Genomic DNA, 17,789 nt, shown 5'->3' on the forward strand with positions numbered 1-17,789 from the left:
GTGCGCGCGCATAGATCTGACAGGGCTGGTTCATTTCAAGTAACCAAGTATGTCTTTGGACAGCTCTTGTCAAGATCCAATAGAAGAGCCAATTCCAAAAATATGTTCCTTTAGTGGTTTTTTAGGGTTCTCTGCTCTGCACGGATTGACAATGTGGTAACAAGAGACATTCTGGAGACTGGATTTAATGCAACCATATGCTAGACAGAATGAGAACCCATATTGCAGCAGACCAGCCGGTACATTTCCATGTTAACAGAAGCTTGATTGCAAATTACATTTAGTCTCAACAGCTCAGTTCACTGCACACAGATGCCATGGGGGACTGTAAAGTTAGCGAGATGTGGGGGAGTACGACTAACATTTTTTTTTTCCAAAAAAAAAATCCTTCAGCTGATAGAATGCCAAGGAGCATCAGCGCTGATGCTGAAAAGAAAATGCTGCTATATTTGTTTTGCCAGGAAAGGAAAAATAATCATTGTCGCGAGTTGTTAGTCAAATTATGAATACGAGCTCGGCTGGTAATTGTCTGATAATACAAACAGTGATATTAGGGCTGTCAGGGGCTGCATGCGCTGTTTGACAGCTAACATGAACATGCTCTCTGAATGAGCAGTTAGTTCACGGATTCCAAAAGTCAGGCCGACAGAAGGCCAGGTGATTGAGGAGAATTTCCCCAGGATCCTGGCTTCACATTCAGGACTGGATCTGGGTCAGCTTCCCAAATTGTGGTCAGCATCTCCGCCATCCCCAGGTGGATCTGTGGAATTGTGGAAAGAACACAAAATGGGTTTCAGTTGCAGGTCTGTCTCTTTTTTGCTGTGCAACCCCAGATAAGTCACTTAACCTCTCTGAGCATTAAAATGGGGATGATAATACTCAAGCAGTTTCTCTTCCCAAGGATATTGTGCAGATCAGCTGAGAACTGGTGTATGAGCATACAGTAAACACATGGTGCTCTATAAATGTTGGGGTTATAAGCCGTATACTTGGCTGGGTTTCTTTTCCCATTTTAAGAGCTGCGCTGAATGATTTCTTGTCCATTATCTCATGGCTGGAGCAGAACTTTTTGTCTAGGTACAAGGGCTTTTCAGTTAGAATCACTCATCTTCTCTGAGGAGTGTGGCTACAGGGCACCTCTCAGCTAGAGGCTGCCCTGACTCCTTTATCACATGCCTTTCCCATAGGGAAGTTAGAAGGCTTCCATCAAATCCCATCAAGGATGCAGAATGCCTTTATTCTCTCTACCCTCCTGTTCTCCAGACTCCCAGCTGTGGGAGAGGTGGTTCTGCTGATCAGTACCTGTTCTCCCCTTAGCCGCTGATTCCCAGAACCCCATTGCAGCCAAGTGTGGCTAGGTTCTGGCCACAGGAAGGTGAGCAGGTGTGAAATACACACCTTCCTGGTCTTAACCTGTAAGTTTCCTGCACATGCACAATCCAGCCTCCTGCTCTTCCTCCATCCGCTGGTGGAGTGTCAGAGACTCAAGGACCCACAGGAGGGCAGAGCCACAGATGGAGGGAACCTGGGCCCCGAGTGGCTGCGAGGAGTGTAACCCCCTGCCAGCCTGCACTGCACTGTGCTCTGAACTGAATGAGAAATGCAAAGTCTACTCTTTAACCCACTGAGGTTAACTCGTCCGTTGTTAAAGTAGCTAGCCTACCTTAAAACCTAAGCAATCATCTATTTTTTTAATTTTATCTTTTTTTAATTGAAATACAGTCAGTTACAACGTGTCAATCTCTGGCGTACAGAACAATGTCCCAGTCATGCATATACATACATATATTTGTTTTGATATTCTTTTTCATTAAAGTTTATTACAAGATACTGAATTTCTCACTACATAAAGTGTGTTTCGACCAGAAACACAGTGAGTATCTCATCCATCCCTCCCTGAAGACACCAGGCACGTTCACATCTCCAAGCCTTTGCTTCCATGGTGACTTTTTCCCCTGCTTCCCTGACCCCACCTCGACCCCAACTATACTTTTCTCCTGAGCAAACTTCCTCTTCCAGGGCTCAGCTCTGAGGAAGCCCCTCAGATGGAGTTGATGACTTTCTTTTTTGAGTTTTCTCAAAACTTGTACATGCCCCTGATCGGATTGTAGCAGAATTATGATTAACATACATTTCCCTCCACCTAAGGCAGAGAAACTGTCTCATTCAAACCCTTAATGATGTCTGAGACAGCATTACTCTTCTTTTGCTTCTGTTTTCCTCTATGCATTCTCAGCAGGATGAGGTGCCCGGGGGCTATTTCTCCAGCTTTAAGATGGAGGGGCACAGAGGCAAATGTAAATGCCCATTTACCTTTGCAGGGTCTCTCACTACAGCTCAGGGAAAGAAAGACTGTATCTTCTTTTCTATGCATCCACCAACCAAGGTCTGCCCTGATACCTACAGAGATGTGAGGACAGGGAGGGTCCTGGCCTGAAAAAAGCCCACAGAATGTGTTGTGCATATAAAGGATGCCCCTGGGGATGGAGGCCTCCTCCCTCTCCCAGCTCATCCCGTCCCCCTTTGCCACCCCACCGAGACCCCTATTGATCATCCTTCTAAAGGCACGAGGCAAAGCTGTGTCCTGTTCACATCTGAATCCAGCTCAGTCTGTCAAGCAAGTCTGCCTTGATGTAGAGCCATGTTCACAGCAGGACACGATGCTCACATCAAACACTGCTTTGTACGACTGAAGGACACCTGCTGGGCTCCAGCTCTGAGGGAACGCGTGGTCTTGTTTCCGAGCTCCAGGGGCTGGTGCTGCTAGTCCTGGCTTTGGTTTGAGATCTGTTCCCCTCCCCCGGCTTTGGAATTATCAGATGCTGGTCTATCTTCTTACTGTCTTCTGTTTGTTATTGTGGGCTCTTCTGTGTGCCCCTCTCACATCCATCTGCATCGGCATTAGCTGTTTTTTTGCTTTTTCTGTTAACTCTTAGAGAGTGCTCAGGGATTTTCCAATGGCAGTGAGGAAGAAAGATGGCAAAATCAGAGTCATGGGGTGGGACCGGCAGCCCAGGGGAGTCCCAGCTATGCCACCTACCTTGGACGCATCACTTCCCCTTAGTCTCCTTGTCTCTAAAATAGGAATAAAACTATGAACTCTGTCCCTTTAGACTGTAAGTGCCATCAGGGCAGAGATCATGTCTATTTTGTTCAAAATTGAATGTACCAAGTGCTTAGTATGTTGTAGGCCCTCAAAAAACTAATGACTGTTCAGCGACTGACTGGCTGACACGGAGACCCAGTAAGGTCATCTATATGGAAATACTTTGTAAGTCGTGCGGTGGTATACACAGGAAAGCGTTATCAGCACACAGATGGGGAACGCAAGGGCTGGCCCCAAACCAAGAGTTACTTAGCTGTCTTAAGGTACTGAAAGATACTTTGGCAAATGTGTATCAAATATGCGTAATATCCGTGGAGTGGCCCAGGGATGCAACGCAGCTGGGAGACAGGACAGAGAGGTACTTGCTATCTTAACAGAGGTGAGGAGAGGAGAAATCAGCGTGTGTGAGAGAGACCTGGGATGCTCCTAAGCAGGAAAGAGTTACGCATCAGAGTGAAATCTTATGCTCGGTTGTTCTAGCAAACTAGATCTTATTGGTTGGCCAAAGTCGTTGGAATCTAGAGTCAGATAAAAATTTTCCCAAGGAGTCATTATTTCTTAGTATGTTTTACATGTAGTTTTAATCCCACCAACTCTGAAGAATGACTTAAAGCAGAACTCATCAAAATAGACCATCCCAGCTGACATTTGAGCTGGTCGAATCTTTCATCTCATAGATGGGAGAACTAAGAAGATGATGTGTCCAGGGTAACTCAGCTAGATGTGATATTCAGTGCTTGCCACATTCTGACACAGCTTTCTGAGTCACAAACAGCTGGAAGCATTAACACTGCTCTCCAGTAAGAAAGATTAAAACAGACACACAGAGAGAACAGGGGCAAAACTAGAGCCACTTCTTTGGTTCCCTGTGGCTCTCTATCCCCTGCTTCCAGCTCAGTTCCAGGCCTAGCTACTTCCTTGCCCTTGGATTCTGACACCCCCACATCCTTGAAATGAATTTCCCTTTGTAGCCCAGCTAGCAGAGTTGGGTTTCTGTTCATGGAAACCAGGAGTCTTTACCAATCCAACCACTTACTAGAAGCTCCTTGAGAACGCATGTTTCCCCACAGCTCTGGCGCAATGCCCTGCCCAGAGCAGGGTGCTCAGAAAATGTAAGATACTGAAGCTTCCAGAATTTCCCCTAATATCTGCTCTCCAGGAATGGCTCTCCTTTCCTAGAAGTCCTCTCCCAAATGGATCTTGTATTGTAATTGCCGAGATACTTGTCCCATCTGCCTTTCTCAATGTCCCCATGTCCCAGCATAACCCTGACTCGTTGCCATCTAGATCAGGTAATAGTGGCAGGGGGCGGGGTCAAGAGGCTGGAGACCAGGGTGCAAAAATTGTAAGCTTGTGTATTGCATGAAATTCATCAAGCATCCAGCATAAGTTACTCAGTCAATGTTAAGGAAGTGAAAGAAAACAGAACTATTTCAGACTTGTGACAGAGAAACAAGTCAAGTGTAGTTCCCAACCCTTAAGGAGTTTAGAATGTGTTGGGAGATAGACTCAAACAGCCACAACTAGAATATAATTTAAACATTATAATTGACACAAGTACACAGCTCTTTGATTGCTCAGAGGTTATGCTGGGACGTAGGATCAAAGAAGGCTTTACAGAGTAGGAGATGTTTGAACTGGGCCGTGAAACATGCGTAGGATTTCCCCAGATGGCAAGAGTCAGGGAGAAGGGCATTCTAAGCAGAGGAAATAACAAGTGCAGTGACAAAGAGGGGTGGACAAATGTGACAATGGAGGGGGGGAGGTTCGATTCATCTGGAAAGGCTAAAATAGCATTTTCCAGAAGATGCTCTGGGAAAAAAATGTTCTATGGCCAATACATTTGGGAGATGCATCCTATATTCCCATTTAGAAATTTTAAATACATGTTTGCCTATCAAAGTCTCCAAGAAATAAGTTAGGAGGTTACATAGACGGTCCAAGGAAATATGGTGGAAGACCTGAAGGAGGGCAGTGGACATGAGTACAGAAGGGCATGTGTGTGAGAGACTCAGAGACACACAATCAGGATGCAATGCCCAAGAGGAATGGATTTTAAAGGACCAGGTTTTAGCTTGTTGGACTGAATGGATAGCAATGCAGTTTGAGAAGAGACCTGTGTGAGGAAGATAACACAGGTTTTGCTTCGGTCATGTTGAATGTGAGCTGACTCTGGGAAAATCATGTGAAGTTATCAACAGATAGCTGACAGTACAGGGGTAGGTTCCAGAAGTGAGGGTGTAGTTCAAGACGATGCTGGCCAACTATTATAGAAAAGATTAAGCACTAGGACAGGGCACTGGATCAGATGAACTCCAAGGACCCTTTTGGCCCAGAGCTAGTATGATTCTATGGCCGGAGGGCCCCACGCTGAGGAGCGTAGACAGTCCGATCTCTGCCTGTTGATCCCGTGCGAGCACATGAGTTCTTGCAGCTGTCATGGGAGTGATGACCACAGATGAGTTTGCCACCTGCACAACCATCCCAGGGAACGGAAGTGGTTTTTAAAGAAATGTCTTTCACTAGTAAAACTTTGCAATGATTCTGTAAAATGGCTCCATTTCTTCTGTCCTAGCCTCACTGGGAGGAACAATGGAAATACAGGATCTTCAAGAGGCATCGTGGAAACAGTTTTCCTCGCAGTGCACTTCATTGACCCTTCCTAGGCGTCTGTGCAGCCTGGGAGAGCTGAGACAGCACCGGGCTGAAAGGCAGGTAGCCGTGGTCCCAGTCCTGACTGTATTTTATGTCATTAAATCACTTCGTGTCCTTCAGAAAATTACCTACTTTCCATGTGTCACTATGCCTCTATTCATACATCTGTGAAATCCATTAAAATAATGATACCTGCACTTCTTATTCCCAAAGTTGCCAGGAGGGTTCAATGAGATGAGTTTGTTTGGGGAGAGATAACATTAACTATGAAGATCACCTATTCTGAATATGCATCTTAAGCTGTTGGCTTCAAGGCACCCTGGACACTGAATCATGGAACAGACTTGTTTTACAGATAGGAAACCAAGTCCCAAGGAGGGGAGGTGATTTACCCAAGGTCAGACAGGTAAGCAGAGCAGTGTCAGCAGACAGATACACGCACTTCATTCCAAGCATCACTGGCTTCCAGAGACCAAAAAGGCTCGGACCATGGCTGGAAAGAAATTACAGGCTTGGGGAAGAAAAATGGCTGAGTAGCCAACATATAGTATTCAGAACACCTCTCAGCAAAGCAAGGCTGCTCAAGTAAGAGTGACCAGCTCAAACTCTGCCCCACATTTCTACAAAGTGAGCGATCTTCCTTTATTTGTGTCAAACTACATTGGCCACAATTGAGTCACCCTGACCCCTCAGCTCAATGATTTCAACATACACTAACACATTCTATGATGGTGAGCATTTTTATATTGATCTCCTCACTGACTAGATTAGAACTTCAGACATACGAACTTCACCCTCTCTTGCAGATCCTCTCCTCTCTAACCCCAGAGGGAATGTTCTAGGTAGGGAGCAATGAGCTATTTTTACTCACAACACTCTGATACCAAATATATGTGGGAGGGTTTCACACACCAACCAATTCTCCAGCTATCTAACAGTCACGACTCAGAGTTAGGGCAGACCCCACAGTTTAGGAGCTCATTTCCACAAGACTGTCCCCACTTCAGATGCCAGTCTTACCACGTATACTTCTGATCAAACTGTTAGAAATTCACGGGGTGCCCACAGCCTTCTCCTCACATTTGATAATTTGTCACAATAACTCACAGGACACCGGAAAACACTACTTACTATCATGGATTTATTATAAAGGATACAGGTCAGGAAAAACCAGATGGAAGAGATGCATAGGATAACTTATGGGGGGAGGAGTATGGGACTTTTATGCCTGTGGCTGTGCCACCCTCCCAGGAGCTCGATGTGTCCATTAGCCTGGAAGCTCACCAAACCCTATTGTTTAGGGGCTTTTACAGAGATTTCCTTATATTAGCATGGTTGATTAAATCAATGGCCATTGGTTTTTGTTTTTTTTTTAACTGAAGCATAGTCAGTTTACAATGTTGTGTCAATTTCTGGTATACAGCGTAAGAGTTGAGTCATGCATATACATATGTATATTCCTTTTCATATTCTTTTTCATTATAGGTTACAAGATATTGAATATAGGTCCCTGTGCTCTACAGTAGAAACTTGTTGTTTATCTTTTCTACACACAGTAGTCAGTATCTGCAAATCTTGAACTCCCAACTTATTCAAGCTTCAGCCCCTCTTCCCTCTCCTGAGGTTGGGAGATAGGTCTGAAAGTTCCAACCCTCTAATCAAATCTTGATCTCCCTGGCAACCAGCCCTCATCCTGAAGCTCTCTGGGAACCCCCATTCACTAGTCTAACTCATTACAAAGAAGAAACATTGCTATCACCCAGGAGATTCCAAGGAAGCAGAGTGTCAGAAGGTCAAGATGCTCGTATCACTTCTATTACTCAAGAAATTACAAGGGTTTTAGGAGCTCTATGCCAAGAACCAGGGACAAAAATCCAATAGTGTATATTTCTTATTATGCCACAGGGGCCAAAGTTTATTTAAGCAAGTGTCTCCTAACTGATCTTCCTGGATCTTGCTTTTCTTTCATCTTTTTTTTCCCCCAGAGTTGGCATTGTTATCTTCCCATAGTATCACTGTTTCTCCCCCTCCCCATCTCCACAGCATATGGGACAAGACCCAAAGCTGCATCTTGGCATTAAAACTCCTTTTGGATCTGGCTCTACTCTGCCTTTCAACCTTTATTTCTTAAACCCCCCTGAGTACACCACATGCCAAGCTAAACCTGGACTCACTGCTGAATCCTGAGTACACGCGGGTCTTTTTTCACACTCATCTGTCACCCTGGTAGACCATTCACCAAGGTCCACCTCTGTTTCCTCTGTACCCTCATAGTCTCATGTTTTTCCTTTTTTCAGCACACATTTTCTTTCATAATATCATATTATGGGATGTATACTCATCCCACTTCCTCATTAGATGGTCCTCGTGTCCATCCCCCATGGCACTTAGCTTAGTGCCTGAAAACCAAGTCTCAGCCGGAAAATAACGTATTATTTCAGGAAAGAAAGATACAGACACTACACCAGAACTGAAGAACACCATACTTTAAAAAAAAAAAAATCAAAAATACAAAGAAAACAAAAAAACACCAAGGAAACAAAAAAACACTGTTGGCTGAAGATGAAAGCATTTCCATGCTGCTTCAAATGAGGGTTGAGTAGCTGGTTCTCCAGACAAGCACTTGGAGAAGCTGTTTTACCTGTTCCCCCTCTTGCCTGCTCAGTTGCCTAGGGTGCTTTGAAGTCTGTAAAATGGCCAAAGCCTCCAATCAGGGCAGCGCTTCCTCTCCAGACAGGAAGACGGCTGCTTCGTGGAGCAGCCACGCTTGTTTTTGCGGTCTGGGCTGCAGCAGTGACTCATTCAGCAAAGCCAGAGGCTGTCTATTTTGATCTTTCTATGTTCAGAGTCTATTTATGCTTGCAATTTTCTTTCTTTCTCTTTCTCCCTCTCCGCCTCTGGTGACATCTGAACGGTCACACACATTTGACAAGCAGAACCTGTGTAAGGAGAGCGTGAGCACAATTGCACAGACTTTCAGCTAAAGCCCGGGACCAAACGCTTGTGTTTACAGCCCTGATGATAGGGTTCCGGTAATGACTTGGCCTTTTTCTCCTTGATTGAATATTCCCCTGGGCCTGGCAGTCTGGCCTCCTGTTATTTAATGAGGACATTGGAGCACAACCTCAAGATGTCTGCAAAAATGACCTTTTCTTTGGGCTCATTCCAAATGCAAAGAAAAGTAGAGCCCCAGTTAGACGGGGCGCTTCTGGAATACAGCTTTGGAATCCACTCTTTCCCCCAGAAGCTCGGAAGCCTGGAATCACACACTATCAGGAGCCAGAGAGAACCATAGAGATGATCTGGTTACCAGCTCTCATTCTGCAGATGAAGAAATCCAGGACCAGAGGGAAAAAGCAAGTCACCATAAATCACAGGGCAGACACGGTCACAACAAACTCAGGCTGGGAACCTAAGTCCCTAAGTAGTAGTCAGTATACTTTTGAATGCTTCGAGATGGAAATTAACAGCTGGCCAAATGGTGGCTTAAAGAAAGGAAAAGCTTCTCTTAACCTCCCCTGTGGTATACCGTGCCAGCCTTATGCTCTCCTTTTAGCTTTGCCCATGAGGTGGGACTAGTGGTGCAGGCAAAGGAATTAGTCTCTAACTGTAAGCTCAGTGGCTCACTGATAGCTTTAAAAGCCGATATAGGATTAGCACAAAAGTCAATGGCATGGAGTCTTACCTAGGACAATCTCGGAGGTCCCAGTCTGGCCTCGTTCACTCTACATCTGCATGTTGGCTTCACCTGCAAAATGGAGAATTAGTTTACTGACTGTGAGCATTCTTATAAAGTTTAAATGAGAAAATAAGGTCAGAAAGTTCTTGGTGATGTAGAGCTCTGTTCTACTCGTAAGAAGGATTATTATGTTGTTAGACTCCTACGTGTGAGGGTCTTCTTTTCTTCAACATGATGATTTCATATTCTCCTGTTCATAGAGACCACTTAATTCTAAATGAGAGATTTTAAACATTATTTTTGGCTAACAAATTTTTTCACATGCTCATTGTAGACTATTTGGAAATCCAGAAATGTATTTTTAAAAAAGAAAATGAACTGTATCTCATTACCCAGCTATAACCATATGCTTATACAAGAACCAAATTACTATAATTTTTCCTTTTGTGTGAGCTTTTTCTCCCAGGTCATTAAATATTTTATTTTATGTGTGTGTATGTGTGTGTGCGCATATACATTATATATCTGCATACTATTCCAACATCAGAATGCATCAGAATATATTTAAGTGATAATTATTTTTTTAATATTTAAGTAGTTTATTAGTGATTTCTTTAACATGAGTTTAAAGATTGAATGTAGCTCAAGTTAGAATTTCTCTGAACCTTCCTAGAAACAGGGTAACTATATGTTCTCTGGTCCAAAACAAGGCACGTTTTTTGAGTAGAAAGTCATACTATTGATCATTATGCTGTGACAAGAAGCATAAATCTGAGCTGCTCTGGGCAAACTGGGACATGTGACCACTCTATCTACAGTTATAAAACATTGTAGAAACATCACCGACCACAGGCAATACTGCATAAGGTAAAAAAATACACAATCCAGAACCAGAGTATTTGGGTCAAAGATCAGGATCCATCATTGTTAGCAAAAATCACAGAATGGCATTGAACCTCATCTTTAAAATGCAGGCTATTACCTTCGCGTCAGATTTACCTGTGTTTAAGTGCAAATGTAAATGAAAGCCTGTTGTAGCTGAAATAAGCCCAACTGTTGGGAAGACTTTTTTTTTTAATGGTGTTAGAGCTGGGTTCTCTTCACATCAGCGTTCTTCATGGGGAGCCCTCAGCAATTCACATTCTGCCTGCATATGCAAATGGTTCCTCTGACAGGAGATCGGATAGTAAACCACTGACCCACACAAGGAGAATCTACACGTGCCCCTAGAAGGACCTCATTATGTTCCACGTAAAATAATAACTAGTGCTTTACAGCTGTCCTTTGGCTTTATTGACTGCTGGTTAAAATAGGCTACGGTTTGGAAATTGTTTGACCACGTCAGTCCTTCATCCTCTGATGATATTTGGGTCACTGGGATTATACCTAAATAGTCTGTTCCAGTCACCTGTTAAGAAAGAAAACACCAAGAACAGAAGTTTAACTTTTCCAAGTATTATATATAAGTTAATTCCCAGTTTCCTAATGAGGATCAATGCTTGAATTCTCTGCAGCCTCATAGTCTGCCTCAGGCAGGAAAGAAACGGTGGGTCCCCAAAACAGTCAAAAGGTTATCTTCTAGTTGGGTTCTTCTCTCTATGAATTAGGAGAAAGAAGCTAAGAGGCTTATGACTCTATGAACTAAGGCACCCAATTTCTGCATATAGCTCATGATCACCTGGTTGGGATGTTCTACACCACACAGAGCTGACCTTGCAGTGAGGACTTGCTAACTGCATCGTGAATACACCTGTCCTTGCCATAACCATCACAGTAATCATGTATCAGTTCAATATTCAGTTGAAAAGTTTCATTATCATTTTTATAAAGAGTGCCTTAGTAATAATCTTTGATTTATCAGCCTCTTGAGATGTGTACATTTTTCTTTTCTTCACAGTGCCTCATACAATGCCTTTTATAGAAATAAGTGTTTGATCAATACCTGTGAAATGAACAAAACAATACCCACCCCCTTTCCACCGCGTACTTGAAACAATCAGACCTTTACAGTAACCCAAACTCTTCCACATTCTCCTTCACCTGTGCGTTAGTGACAAGAGCAATAAATCCAGAATTACAATAACTGCTGTTTAAATGAGAGTGAAGCTACAACTTTTCCCTACAGATGAACTTCAATTAATCAACAGAAGGAATAAGAAAAATAGAAAATGGCCAGAATACCACAATAATTGTGGCAGTAAGCAAGATCCAGCAAGAGATGCTAAAATTAGTTGGGAAAAGTTTAAATAGAAACAGGATATTTATATCTTCTTAAAGCATGTCCTTTCAAATTATTTAATAATTACAGAGGAGAAAACAGTAAATTTAGAGTGGAGAGACCCAGCAGATGCCATCTTTATCAAGTGATCAAGGTTAGTGTTACCAATCGTATCTATCATCATAACCTGATGTGCCCTGAGAAGGACACAGCACCTCAGCACGGCCCTTCCCAATACCTTCAATCCAATCACAAGAAACAACAGACTTGCCAAAACTGAAGGTCATTCTACAAAATAACTCATTGGTGCTCTTCAAAAGTGTTAAGATCGCGAAAGACCAGGCACTACTGTGAGGAACTCTTCCAGGTGGCAAAGATGAAGGAGCCATGGCAGTGACAGTGCTGTGGGAATCACACACGCTCCAGGAGAGACCCACGAAGGTGAGCCAGTATCAGGACTCTGGCTCTGGCAAAGTGAGTTCATGGGGAATGTGTGACTCTGGAGAATTTCCTCTCTCTCTCTCTCTCTCTCTGATTTGTGATCACGCACAATGTATTTTAAAACTGTTAGGGTATTTTTATTACCCACCCCTCAAAACAGCTCGATGATATGTCTTTGCAGATTTTTAAGTCACAAAGAGAAATCGGAACCACCATAGCCCATCTCTGGGGTGTGTGGTTGGAGGAGGGAAAGAGAAAACGAAGGAGCAGTGGAGCACAACATTTTCACAGATGTCAGCTGACCATACGGGGCAGGCTGCCCGTTCTCACCTTCCTGAGAAGCTGAGACTGAAGAATTCCAACTCTCTCTAACCCATAAGGAAACAGCCATCTTTCTGCTCTAAGCGTTTCATTGCATCCATTCTTATTTCTTGTCCATAGCATCTGGTCATCGAGGTTCTGCTCAAAGGCTACCTCTCTCATGAGTTTTCATCCCTGATTCTCCAAAGCAGGTATGGTTTGTTTTTTCTGACTCTCTACGTTACTCTGAAAAGAACTAAGACCTTTACCTGGGGTTATAGCCACATGTGTCCACCTTGTATCTCCATTTTTGGCTTTGAGGGCAAAGATTGTATCATGTTCCTGCCAAGATTTCCTATGGTGCCTCCAAAGCAAAGGTGAGACTTTCTAAACCGGGTGGAGAGGCCAAGTCCTGGTTCAGATTAACCACTAACTTGGCACATTAGTAACAGTACATACTGTTACAGGTACGAGTTTAGCATTGGTAAATACCATCTGTTTATTCACATGCGTAATTGTCTAGATGATTTCTAAGATTCTTCCAGTTCTGCTCTTCTGAATACTGGGACCCTGACGTCTGGGATAGCAGGCATCGGGGTAATGGTCTGGTGCTGCCAACACCTTCCTGGCTACTGAAAACAGCTTCCCACAGATACCACAATCTCCCTTGTGGCTGAGACTCCCACGTTCCTTCTCGCCACCTTGGAGCTGTATCAGAAAGATTAAAAGCAAGGACCTTCTCTCAGGGATGTCCCAGGCCCTAAGACCACCACTGAGCGAGCAGTAGCAGACTGCCTGTGAACCAACAGCATGAAATCTCTGAGTGTCTTCTCCTCCAGGTCATCTTCAGGGAGGATGTTTGCTGCCTCAAAGGGAAGATGCAGCTTTATTCTAAGTAACAGCAGTCACAAGCTCTGCGTTTATATGATGCTCCATGGGATGTTCCTGCTGGATTAGAGTACAGTAACATATTTCCTCTTTCTGGTCTTCAAGTTACCAATCGTTTCACAATGGAAACCATATGAAGAAGAGCTGGTCTTCTTTCTTCACAGCATTAGGTAGAAATCAAACAAGACGTAACTAGCAACTGCTTACAAAGTGCCCATCACCAGCCAGTTACCGAGGACTTCACATGTGTCATTTAATCCTTCTAATGTCCCTGTAAATTTGGTATTACAGTTCCCACTTGAACAGTGAGGAAATCTATGCTCAGGAAAGTCAAGCAAGTTGTACAAGGTCACAAATCTGGGAAATAACTGGAATGGGATTCAGACACATAATTCTGCCCCACAAACCCCTGCTCTCAACTACTCGCTTCTCATGTACAAATGCTTTCAAATCAGAAAGCAGCACACCCATGAAGGAATTGTCACTTCATCCTCACCACACATCAGAAGATGATAAGGCAGATATTTTTATTCCCACTTGATAAATAAACAGAGATCAGACTTATTTTTGGCCAGCTAGTAAATGGCAAAACCCTGGAGCCAAACTCGTTGTCTGGTTCCATGACCAGATTCCCTCAACTAAAGAAAGAGGCATAACCTTCAGTTTCTGTCTGAAAGTAGAATGGTGTATGTTTGTTAATACTAGAAGAAGGTCACGCCACCTTACAAGAGTGTGGCTGCCTCCTTCGTGTGTCTTCTGAGTCAAATTGACTTATTTCATCTGTAACTAGGAGTTTGCCTGATGTCAGCACCTCATAGTCCAGAATGGACTTTTCTGTCTCATGCATCATCCCCTAAACCTAAATTGCCAGCAAAGTCCTGCTTCCAGAGTTTTTATTATCTATAATGATGCTCTGAACTGAGAGAAAGAGCCGAGCTCTGTTCCAGGCATCAGCAGTGCCTGTCAGGCTGGGAGGGAGAACTCCACCTTGCACTCGGTCAGGGAAGTTAATCCAACATGAGACCCTGAAGATGGAACATCACGAGGGTGAGTTTCTGCAGAAGCATTTTGCTGATCATTTAAGGCATTTTAAAAATAAAGCAAAATAGAACAACAACAAAAAACAACCCAGAAGCTCCATTTTCTGAGCAATGACATCTCTCACTGAAAAATATTTTTTAAGTCTGCCATGAAGAATCCTGCAAAAGAAGAGGATGGTCTTCTCTGAGATCAGAGGCCCTAGAACTGCCAGAATCCTAATGCGGCGCTGGAAGGTGCTACTTTCCTTTGTGCCTCGTGATTAAGAAGACACATGAATAGGGAGACCAAAGGAGGATTAGGTGAGAGAGAAGTTGTTTACATGAAGCTGTGACTTTTCATTTCTTTGCCAATCCCCCACCTCTGTGGACCTTCAAGAGCAGAAGGAGGGGGAGGAATTAATCGACTATAAACAAACAACCCTGAAAAAGATCATATGGTCTGGCAGGCCCAGGGCTCAACGAATAATAAGCCCCTTCATTCATGCAGCGCTTTATTTATAGTTCACAGTACACTTCCGGTGAGACCACTTCTCGATTCTCAAAAATAGCAAGGGAAGTCAACGGGGATTAACCCCATTTCACATCTGAGAAAACTAAAACCCAGAGAAGGAGAGAAACTCGGCCAAGGTTACACAGCTAGTTCGTAGCAGAGCAAGAATTTGAACCAACTTTCTCTGTCCCTAGAATATAGGTCCCCCACCTCATTGTGCAACATGATTATCATAAAATAAATGTTGAAAACAATAATACCTATTGTTGGAGCATCAGCACACTTTTTATGCAGTTGCACGGAAGTTAATTAAATGAATAGAATCCATTTTTACCATCTAAGATCAGAAAAGAGAAAGTATAAGCCAACATTTAGTGCAGGTGATAAAAGATCACCTACTAAACTGAATCAAAGTGAGTCCCTCAGGATCTCATTGCAGAATCTATTGTTGCTTTGGTAGAAAGTCTATTTAACTTTAAGGCTAATAAAATACATGCGGTGAATGTGAAAATACTTCAGTAGGTGGTTTCATGGAGGAAGAAACAAGGATCACTATTTTTAGCCCTGACTATGAAATAACAAATATTTATTTCAGATGAGTATTTCCCTCATATGTAAAATGGGGAGGACCTTGCCTCCCACTACTAGATATATTTATTAGAGCATTAAATAAGTTAATAAAGACCACTTATATGGCTTGTCTCTATTTTTGGATAAAGCCCTTTGGTCTAAAAAACTTGTAAGAGTTATGTATCTATGAAGTAAGTAAAAGAGGAAGTCTTCAGTTGCAGGGAGGAGGTGGCTGGGGTTGTACAAGAGCAATCCAATACCTCCTGGTCATCCCGTGTCCAGCCTCCTCCTGCCAGAGTCCATGCAGGGGACCGCTGCTTATTCGTTGTACAGGAGTGCACCCTCCACCCACGTGAGCTCCCATGGCATTGCATCTGCCTCGCTTCTAAGCTACCATGTTTTATTGTCATGAGGAATTTTCCTGCCTGACTCCCCACCACCAGACAAAGCAATCCCTGAGGACAGGTCCTGTGTTTTATTTTATGTCCCCACGCTGTCTCTGACACTCTGGAATTCATTAGTTTACATATTTTGAGGAAACATATGAATTAGTGACAGAACCTCAATTTCCTTGTTTGTGAAAAAACCAAAAGGACAGATAATGTCTTAAATTCTTTAAGGAGGCAATACTCTTGAAAAATCTGATCTGACCAATACAGTTAAGTAAAGATAACGTTCTGTTGCATTAGTCGAACGTATCTCAAAGCCTCCACCGTCCCAGGGTCACATCTCTATTTTGCAAATGGAGGAGACACCAGCTTTGATGGGCCTGCCAAGTCCAGCAAGTCAGGGTCTGGGCAAGATGGACCCAAGAGAAGAGTTCCCAGGCATATTCTCAATCCTAAGGAGAATGGCTGCTGTCAAGTTCATCAGCCAAATCCTCCTGATTACCAGAGGTCAAGAGCACAGGCAGCAAACCATTTTTCTGCTGGCTCTGGCCAAGGAAAGTCTTGATAGAGTGCCAGGAAATACAATGAATGTTTCACCTTACAAATGCTGAGGAGACAACATGTTCCTTTTAGCATTAATTGCTTAATTCAAAAGAAGCCATTTAGCATCTGAGTCTGGTCTTTTTCCTTGATGAGCAATTTCAGGCTGCCTCCCAAAGCTTTTGTTTGTTGGGAGGAGAGAGGAAGAGAAAGCATTTTGTTAAGGCATTTTAATTTTCATATTTAATGAAACAGATTGGGTAGCAGGTTCCTTTGATTTTATTTTTTTGCTCCCTGAATACCTTCTTGTGTATTACATATTCTGCTGGCGCTTCCTGTGAGAACTTCTCGACATTTCACAAGTTAACGCTGTCAGATGTTGCCCACTGAATCCAATACATTCCTTGAGCCAGTATTCAGTTGTTATTATTATTGTACCAGACCAATCATAAATCTCAAAGCTAGAGAAAGGGAACACGTACTGATGTTTTCCCATATTATCTTGAGCACATAAAATTATATAACTTTCCGAAGCCCTCTTTTGATTGCCGCATCTGAAATGCTTTGCATTCTTTACAGGATAATTTCTTTAAAGGGGTTATTTCTCCTGAGTAAAAGAGGATTAATCAAGCCATCAGAAATTTCATTTGTTTTAATTAATTAACAAAAATGTAGAGAAAAACACCACTGGATTGGAGTCAAGAGGCAAGCCTGTTCATTTTGACGATTATTTATTACAGTGTTTTCTCTCTCTTCCTCGCTGATAAAAGGAGGGCAGAGACTTTGTCTTGTTCATATTCAAAACAAACCAAGAACAGTCCCTGGCCCACAACAGGGGCTCAGTCGGTATTTGTGGAATAAATGAATAAGATAATTCAATAATTTGACTTGGTTTTTCTGAGCCTCAATTTCCTTGTTTGTGAAAAAACCAAAAGGACTGATAATGCCTGAGTTTTCCAGCTCCCATAGTTATTATAAGGATCAGAGGAGACAAATGATGGCTTTGTGGAACTGTTGAGTTATGCACATAATTAAAGGAGTAGCTTTTACTAGTAACAGCAGCAGGTCTGCTGCTAATCAGCCCGTGTGACCTTGGCCAAAACACTGTCAGTTCTCCAGGCTTTTGTTTCCTCACCTACAAACAGACAGGTTTGGACTAGATCCCTAAATTTCTTTCCAGCCCAAACTAAGATCTCTAAACCAGTCAACAAATACTTATTCAGTACCCACTTTATGCAAAATATTCTTCTAGGAAAAACACTAAGGAATAATGGAAGAGATTGCTAAGAAAAACAAAAACAATAACTTTTCTAAAATGCTTCTTTCCCTTTTTTTGTTTTTTTTTTATTTTGTTGTTTTGTTTTTTGAAATATAAACGCAGGCAATTAAGGGAAAAGCATGGGAAGATTTGAAAACCAGATTTCACAAGAAAAAAGTCATTTGGGGAATCAAAAATTGAGTTAGCTGCTGGTA

General features: G+C 42.8%; 1 long non-coding RNA gene across 1 annotated transcript in view; it reads right to left on the reverse strand.

Moving 5' to 3' along the window:
* Window positions 1–256: 256 nt before the first annotated feature.
* The window catches only part of LOC116664343, a 40,229-nt gene continuing 22,696 nt past the window's right edge, over window positions 257–17,789 (reverse strand). The window contains exons 3-4 of the long non-coding RNA XR_004320824.1: window positions 9,447–9,509; window positions 257–760 (exon numbers count right to left, since the gene is read on the reverse strand). This is a non-coding gene — a long non-coding RNA (uncharacterized LOC116664343). The remainder of the gene's footprint in view (window positions 761–9,446; window positions 9,510–17,789) is intronic.

Source organism: Camelus ferus, chromosome 1, assembly GCF_009834535.1.
Source record: "Camelus ferus isolate YT-003-E chromosome 1, BCGSAC_Cfer_1.0, whole genome shotgun sequence".
NCBI lineage: Eukaryota > Metazoa > Chordata > Mammalia > Artiodactyla > Camelidae > Camelus > Camelus ferus.